Source organism: Sus scrofa, chromosome 2 (assembly GCF_000003025.6).
Source record: "Sus scrofa isolate TJ Tabasco breed Duroc chromosome 2, Sscrofa11.1, whole genome shotgun sequence".
Lineage (NCBI taxonomy): Eukaryota > Metazoa > Chordata > Mammalia > Artiodactyla > Suidae > Sus > Sus scrofa.
Genome location: NC_010444.4, coordinates 73,995,342 through 74,004,565, shown reverse-complemented (window position 1 = coordinate 74,004,565; position 9,224 = coordinate 73,995,342).

The window sequence follows — 9,224 nt, the reverse complement described above, 5'->3', positions numbered from 1 at the left end:
GCGGGCAGCAGCCGAGGGCGCGCCGGAGGTTGGAGGCGCGCGGTCTCCGCCTGCAGCCTCCGCCTGCCCCTTCCGCGTCCGGGGAGGAGAGAGGAAGGAGGTGAGATCACGCTTTCCCAGCGGGACCGGGAAAGTCCCCGAGACACCCCAAATGACACCCTCTCTCCCTCTGCCCGCTGCCACGTTGGGCGCTGGGGACCACAACAGGGGCCCAGAGGGACAAAAGCCCTGCCCTCGGGGTCGCACAGTCTAGCAAGAAAGAACCACAATTTAAAAATTAGTTCATCTCAATTAGTAGTTAATGTTTACCAGGAAATCGAACAGAGGGGATGGGATAATTGGGGTGTGGAGGGGTGCAGGAATCATGGCCTTCCCGGAAGGGTTTGGGGACGCCCATGTCGTTGGAAGAGGGGCAGCAAGATGGCATATCTGGTTTGTTGTTGTTTGGGCCTAACCTTTGCAAGTGGAAGTTCCAGGGTCAGGGATCGAACCTGGAACCTGAGCCACAGCTGGAGCCACAGCAGTGGCAATGCAAGACCCTCAACCCAATGAGCCACCAGGGAACTCCAAGATGCATGATGGCATATCTTTTTTTTTTTTTTTTTTTTGGTCTTTTTGTCTTTTTTAGGGCCGCACCCACGGCACATGGAAGTTCCCAGGCTAGGGGTCCCTTTGGAGCCACAGCTGCCGGCCTACACCACAGCAACACAGGATCTGAGCTGCATCTGCGACCTACACCACAGCTCACAGCAATGCCAGATCCCTAACCCACTGAGCAAGGCCAGGGATCGAACCCACAACCTCACGTTTCCTAGTCAGATTTGCTTCCGCTGTGCCACAACCGGAACTCCCAAGATGGCATATCCTGAAGCTGCAAACAACCACTCCTAAAATTCACAGGAGGAGTTCCTGCTGTGGCACAATGGGATCTGGCTCAACGGGATCTGCCCTGTCTTGGGAGCACTGGCACCTGGGTTTGATCCTGGCCCACCATAGTGGGGTAAGGATCTCATGTTGCCGCACCTGCAACTTAGGTTACAACTGTGGCTTGAATCTGATCCCTGGCCTGGGAACTCCATATGGCTCAAGGCAGCATATGGAAAACAATGGAGAAAAAAAATTCACAGGAGTCTCAACCTTTTGGGGGTCCTGGACCCAGCGCTTGCAAATACATTCAGCATAATTAAGCCACAGTGCACCGAGTCCAGCATACTTTTAGGGGCCTGAAAAAAGAATTTTTTTTCATTTCTTTTAAAATCAGAAGAAAAAATGAATATAAGCCAACTTGGATTATATATGTCTTTATACCAACGCAGTTGTAAAATGTAATTTAATATTTTTAAATGCAGGAAGGGGCCCACAAAAGACATAAGTAATGTCTTTGGGCCCCTTTGTCATCTGGAACCTCTAGTCAAAATACTATTTGTAATGGAAAACAAATTTATGGTTACAAAGGGGAAAGGGGGTGGGGGGATAAATTAGGAGTTTGGGTTTAATAGATACACACTATTATACATAAAATTTTTAAAAATGGAATAAACAACAAGAGCCTACTGTAGAGCACAGGGAACTATATTCAATATCTTGTAATAAACTGTAATGGAAAAGAACCTGAAAAAATATGTATGGGTGTATAACTGAATCACTTTGCTGTACCCCTGAAACTAACACAACATTGTGAATCAACTATACTTCACTTTTTAAAAAAAATACCATTTGGTAGATGCATAAAACCCAGTACAAGAAGTTACAAGAAAGGCCACTGTGTTGAAATACAGTTATTAAAGTGTTTTAAAAAACTGCTTAGCAATCCATCCTTGGATGAATGGGTAAACAAAACAGGGTCCACCCACACAATGGAATATTATTCAACCTTAAAGAGGAAGGAAATTCTGACACATGCATGAAACTTATGTCCAGTGAGATGAGCCAGACATGGAAGATCAAACACTGATTCCTCGAATAGAAAGTCCTTAGAGGAGTCAGATCCAGAGAGACAGGAAGTAGATGGTGGAGCCAGAGGCTGGGGGAGGGGAAGGGGACAGAGTTTCAGTTTAGGAAGAAGGGATGGAGATGGATAGTGGGGATGGTTGCACGACAGTATGAATGTACTAAATGCCGCTGAGCTGTACTCCTTTTTAAAAAAAAAAAAATTATTATAGTTGATTTACAATGCCAATTTCTGCCGTACCGCAAAGTGACCCAGTCACACATATGCATATATTCTTTTTCTCAGTTGTTCTTCCATTATGTTCTATCCCAAGAGACTGGATAAGCTATACTCTTAAAAATGATTAAAAAGTAAGTTTTATGTCAAGAATATTTTACCACAACAAAACATTGTTTTCAAACCCTTGGCGAGGCAATCATTTCAAAAAGACTCTTGAGAGTTCCCGTTGTGTCGCAGTGGTTAACAATCTGACTAGGAGAATTCCTGTCGTGGTGCAGTGGTTAACGAATCCGACTAGGAACCATGAAGTTGTGGGTTCAATCCCTGGCCTTGCTCAGTGGGTTAAGGATCTGGCATTGCTGTGGCTCTGGTGTAGGCCGGCAGCTATAGCTCTGATTAGACCTCTAGCCTGAGAACCTCCATAAGCCGAGGGAGCGGCCCAAGAAATGGCAAAAAGACAAAAGACAAAACAAAACAAAACAAAAACAAAAACAAAAAAACAATCCGACTAGGAACCATGAGGTTGCAGGTTCAATCCCTGGCCTTGCTCAGTGGGTTAAGGATCCGGCATTGCCCTGAGCTGTGGTGTAGTTCACAGATGCGGCTCGGATCTGGCGTTGCTGTGGCTCTGGCGTAGGACAGTGGCTACAGCTCCAATTAGACCCCTAGCCTGGGAACCTCCATGTGCCTTGGGTGCGGCCCTAGAAAAGGCAAAAAGACCAAAAAAAAAAAAAAGACTTGAAATAGCACTATACCAAAACAAACATAGCTTAGGGTTCTTTCTCTGTGTGTCTCACCAAATAAGCTAACAAGGGCTATTAATCACAGCGATTTCTCATCCCCTCAGTTCAGAATTGAGAAAATGGGAACTATAGGTCAGAGCCAGAGAAAACAAAGATAGGAGGGTTTTTTCCCCATCCGTTCATTGGACACCCTGAATTTTATCACTGGGTGCCTGGATTCCAGTTCAAAGTTCAAAGTTTCTTGGGAGGAAAATGCAAATAGAAGTTATCTGGATGCAAAATGCTCCCGCCCTCCCCAGCCCTACCACAGGGCCTCACTTAGTGCCTGTCTCCTGCAAGGGAGAGACTTTATTGAATGCTTACTGTATGCCAGGCAGGCATGGCTAGGTTCTGGGGATGTATCGGGGTTGGGGTAGGGGAGAGAAAGAAGTGGTGATGCCTTTGGAGCTGGAGAGGGAGAGGGCTTTAAACCCACCTTCCCATGCCTCTCCCCTCATCACCAATTTTGGAATGTCCATTACATGCGTGTCCCCATGCCAAACACATCTTGGTGGCCCTCTGATCCTTGTCTTTTTTATAGCTGCTCCCATGGCATGTGCAAGTTCCCAGGCCAGGGATCAACCCCGAGTCACAGCAGTGACTATGCTGGATCCTTAACCCACTGAGCCACCAGGGAACTCCCTGATCCATATCTTAAAACAACCCTTCCAGGTAAGTTTGAACATGCCTGTTTTATAGGTGAGAACACTGAGGCTCAGAGAAGGTATGAGGGCTGGAGCATCCTGGCTTCCAGGGGAAACCAGGGGCTACAGATGGATACATTTGACCACCTGCAGACAGGTGTAGTTGTGCATCTCCCTTCTTCAATTAAAGAAATAAAAGTTCCAGTTGAGGTCCACATTCCTGTCCAATTTCTCTCCTTCCTGCTCTCACTTGGGAGCCCATTCACTCTCTTTTCTGCTTTTCACACATGGATACATTTCCCTGAAAGTCGTCTTTCGTATTCTTTGGTCTGGCTTTGCTTTTTATGCAGACTGGCCAGAAGTCAGCAAATTTTTTTTCTGCAAAGGACCGGAGAGTAAATATTGCTGATCTTATGGGCCGTAGTATCTTTATTACAATCACCTGACACTGCCTTTATAGTCCCAAAGCAGCCACAGGTGATGTCAATAAATGGGCGTGGCACTGTCCATAAAACTGTTTTTATCAGTGTCTTTTTTTTTTTTTTTTTTTTTGTCTTTTTGTCTTTTCTAGGGCTGCACCCTTGGCATATGGAGGTTCCCAGCCTAGGGGTCTAATCGGAGCTGTAGCTGCCAGCCTACACCACAGCCACAGCAATGCCAGATCCTTAACCCACTGAGCAAGGCCAGGGATTGAACCCACAACCTCATGGTTCCTAGTCGGATTCGTTAACCACTGAGCCATGACGGGAACTCCTCAATTTACAAAACCAAGTGGCAGGCTAGACAGTGGCCACAGTTTGCTGACCCCAGACAGATAGTTTCTTTCTTTTTTTTTTTTTTTGTCTTTTTGTCTTTTTGTTGTTGTTGTTGCTATTTCTTGGGCCGCTCCCTCGGCGTATGGAGGTTCCCAGGCTAGGGGTTGAATCGGAGCTGTAGCCACCGGCCTACGCCAGAGCCACAGCAACGCAGGATCCGAGCCGCGTCTGCAACCTACACCACAGCTCACGGCAACGCCGGATCGTTAACCCACTGAGCAAGGCCAGGGATCGAACCCACAACCTCATGGTTCCTAGTCGGATTCGTTAACCACTGCGCCACGACGGGAACTCCCACAGATAGTTTCTATATTTAGCTTTATTCTGTTGACGATGTCTCCAATATTTTTCCAAGCCAATAAATATAGCCTAACCTTGCTCTTTGGCTTGTTTGGTGGCCGTGCCTGAGGCATGCAGAAGTTCCTGGGCCAGGAATCAAATCCGAGTTGTAGCGGTCATAGAGCCACAACAGTGACAACCTAGATCTTTAACCACTGGGCCACCAGGGAACCCCCAACCTTGTTCCTTTTTAAGTGTGTTATGGTCTCACTAAGCGTGGCTGTATTACAGTTGCTGAGTCCACTATCACTGGGTACACTGGTTGCTGCCACTCTTCCCCCCAAGCAGGCATCGACACATTCTAGGGAGGTGGTTATGAACACAGTTCGGGGGAAGGGAGAGCCTCAGTGCTGGGTTCAGATCCTTTCCTTACTCTGACACTTATCAGCCATGAGGTGGGATGACAAGTGAGCCGGCTGAGGCGGGCCTCAATTTCCCTCCCTTGTAATCTGCTTCTTGGGCTTGATAAAAGGATTCAGTGACTTGGTTGACAGCATTTCTCAAGGGTGGCTTCGGAGAAAGGGAACTTCTGGGACTTCTCAGACGTGGAGAAGACACATTCTCACTCTTACTAAACACTGACGGATTGCTGTCCAAAATAGTGTGGCTATTTTCACTCCCATCCCCCGGCTGGAAGTGAACAAAAAGGCCCATTTCCTCCCTCATTGACCGCGTGTTACTTTCTCTTTCTTGATTTACGCTGAAGTGTCATTCATGGGCACCAAAGTCTACTAAAGCTTCACTGGACAGCTCAGTGGGTTTTTGCATATGGACACACTCCCTGTAGCCATCTCGATGTATAGAGGTCATTTCCAGCCCCCAGATTCCCCGAGGGTCCCTTCTCTGTCCCTACCCACCAGGCAACCTCTCTTCTGGTTTCTGTCCTCATAGTTTCATTTTGATTTGGAAACGTCATCAAAAGAGAATCAGTGTGTGGAGTTCCCTGGTGGCCTAGTGGTTAAGGATGCTGTGTTGTCACTGCCACGGCTCTGGTTTGATCCCTGACACAACCGGAAAAAAAAAGTAAGCTGGTGGAGAGTTCCTTGATGGTCTAGTGTTTTCACTGCTGTGGCCTGGATTCCATCCCTAGTCTGGGAACTGAAATCCCACATCAAGCTGCTGCATGCTGGGGCTCAAAAAGAATAAGAAATACACAAAATGTGTTCTTAGCTCATGAGCCATGCCAACAAACAAAAAGTCCTTGGATGGTATTTGGCCCTCAGGCCATGGTTTGCAGACTTTAAGTCTAAATCACAGTGCCTGATACACAGCAAATACTCATTACTAAGTGTCCAGAGGCAGGTTTTCTGTAGCATCTAGCTTTTTTTCCCACACCAGCAGCCTGCAGAAGTTCCTAAGCCGTGGACCGAACCTGCACCACAGCAGTGACCCAAGCCACAGCAGTGACAACGCTGGATCCTTAAATGCTATGCCAGCAGGGAACTCCTGTGGCATCTCATTTTGAATTTGTAACTGCACCTTCTTTTTCTTACCATTTCCTTCAAATGTTTAATCTTCTTTTTTGAGATGTAATTGACATACAACATAGTGTTCATTTTAAGTGTACAACATAATAACTTGATATATGTATATATTGTGAAATGATCACAGTAAGTCTAGTTAGCATCCATCACCTCTCATAGCCACAGATTTTTTGTTTCTTGTGATGGGAACTTTTAAGACTGAAATTGGTACAACATTGTAAATCAACTATACTCTAATAAAAAAGAAATTTTTTTTGGAGTTCCCCTCGTGGCCTGGTGGTTAACGAATCCAACTAGGAAACATAAGGTTGCGGGTTCGATCCCTGGCCTCGCTCAGTGGGTTAAGGATCTGGTGTTGCCATGAGCTGTGGTGTAAGTTGCAGATGAGGCTCAGATCCGGCGTTGCTGTGGCTCTGGCGTAGGCTGGCAGCTACAGCTCTGATTAGACCCCTAGCCTGGGAACCTCCATATGCCACAAGTGGGGTCCTGGGGGAAAAAAATCTTTTTATGTCTTTTTAGGGCCGTACCTGTGGCATATGGAAGTTCCCAGGCTATGGTCAAAGCAGAGATGTAGTTGCTGGCCTATGACATAGCCACTGCAACGCCAGATCCTAGCCACGTCTGCGACCTACACCACAGTTCACGGCGACACCAGATCCTTAACTCACTGAGCGAGGCCAGGGATCAAACCTGCAACCTCATAGATGTTAGATTCATTTCTGCTGAGCCACGACTGGAACTCACCAATAAAATTATTTTTAAAAAAAGAACTTTTAAGACCAACTCCCTTAGCAACTTTCAAATATGCAATGCAGTGTTGTTAACTGTAGTTACCATGCTTGTACATTACAATCCCAGACTCATTCACTTTATATAACGAAGTTTGTAGTTTTTGACCCCCGCCACTCATTTTCCCCATCCCCACCCTAAATGTTTCATCTTCAGATCCAACAAAAGTGGATACATCCAATTATTTTAACCATCTACTGTGTATATGTTCACCACACACTAGGCATTAAGAACACTAAAAACAGGAGTTCCCATCATGGCTCAGCGAAAACGAATCTGACTAGTATCCATGAGGACGCAGGTTCAACCCCTGGCCTTGCTCAGTGGGTTAAGGATCTGGCGTTGCCATGAGCTATGCTGTAGATCACAGACGTGGCTCGGATCTGGTGTTGCTGTGGCTGTGGTCTATGATGGTGGCTACGGCTCCGATTGGACCCCTGGCCTGGGAACCTCCATATGTCGCGGGTGTGCCCCCTCCCAAAAAAGAAAGAAACGGTGCCATTTGGAACAACATGGATGGACCTAGAGATGATCATACTAAGTAAGTCAGAGAAAGACACATATACGATATCGCTTATATGTGGAATCTAAAAAACAACACCTATAAAATATCCACAAAACAAAAGCAGACTTGCACACATAGAGAATAGACTTGTGGTTGCCAAGGGGGAGAGAGGGTTGGGGAGAGAAGGATTGGAAGTTTGGGATTAGCAGATGCAAACTATTACATATAGGGAGGGTAAACAACCAGGTCCTACTGTAATGCACAGGGAACTACATTCAATACCCTGTGATAAACCATAATGGAAAAGAATATAAAAAAGATTGCATGCATATATGTATGTATGAATGACTCTGTGTGTGTATTTATATATATATATATATTTATATATATATATATCACTTTATTGTACAGCAGAAATTAAAGCTAGAGAGGCAAAGGGATCAAACGGGAGGGACTGAGGAGCTGGCCAGTGGACCCAGGTTCCATCACCAAGTTGGAGTTCAGTGTCGCCAGGCCAGCTGCCTGTAAAGTGGGGATACCTAACTCGCAAGACCAAAAGGGTTTGTGTGTGCAGCGGGTGGAAAGGCCCTGGGCCACAGTGGGTAGAGAATTCAGTTCTAGTGTTTTCTCTGTGAATATTAGCACAGCAGTGGAACACGGCCAGAAATGGACCAAAATTCAGGAAAATGTTCAAGCTGGGGTCTATTCAGGGCAGCCTTGAATTCCTTGAACCCCATACGAGTTCCCTGCTGCTGCTGTAACACTGGCCACAAACACAAAGGCTGCAAACACCACTCGCATACTCATTGGACAGTTCTGGACATCAGAAGTCTGACATGAGTCTTGTGGGGCTGCTCAGGGTGTGGGCAGGGCTGGTTCCTTCTGGAGGCCCTGGTGGGGCCAGGAAGAGCTTGTGAAGATACTTAGGGCCCACACAGATAATCCAGGACCATCTCCCCATCTCTACATCCTTAAATTTTTTTGGGGGGGCACACCCTGCAGGCAGCTTGATGTGGGATCTCAGTTCCCAGACCATCTATTCTCCTTGTCTGCAAGTCTGCTTTTGTTTTGTAGATATAGGTTTCATTTTTTAGATTCTACATATAAGTGATATCATGTATTTGTCTTTCTCTGACTTACTTAGTATGATCATCTCTAGGTCCATCCTCGTTGTTGCAAATGGCACTATTTTTTTGGGGGGGCACTCGCAGCATATGGAGGGATCAAAACTGGACCCCAGTGGTGAAAGGGCCAAGTCCTAACCACCAGGCCACCAGGAAACTCCCTCCAGATCTTTTGTTGAATCCCATCTGCAAAGTGCCCTTTGACACATGATGGAACATAGTCACAGGGCCCAGGGATCCAGTCGTGGACATTTTTGGGGGGTCATCTTGCCACATGGTGCCCCCACACAGGGGGTAGGCCCAATCCAGGAAAAGCAACAGACTTCTCACTTTTGCTGGCTTCCCAGGATGAGACACTGGGAAAGACTCTGGCATGTGGGCAGAGGGAGATGAAAGACCCCTCAGGCCAAGCAAGAGCATCTCTGACAACCCAGATGAGCCTTCTCCAAGGCCCTGGGCACCGACCTTCAAGCCTAGTAGCAGGTCCAGCCCTGTCCTGTTCATGCCCTTGGGAGCAAAGCAAAGAAGGGGCTGAGGTGACCACACAGATATCGGAGTTGCTTAGCTGCTGA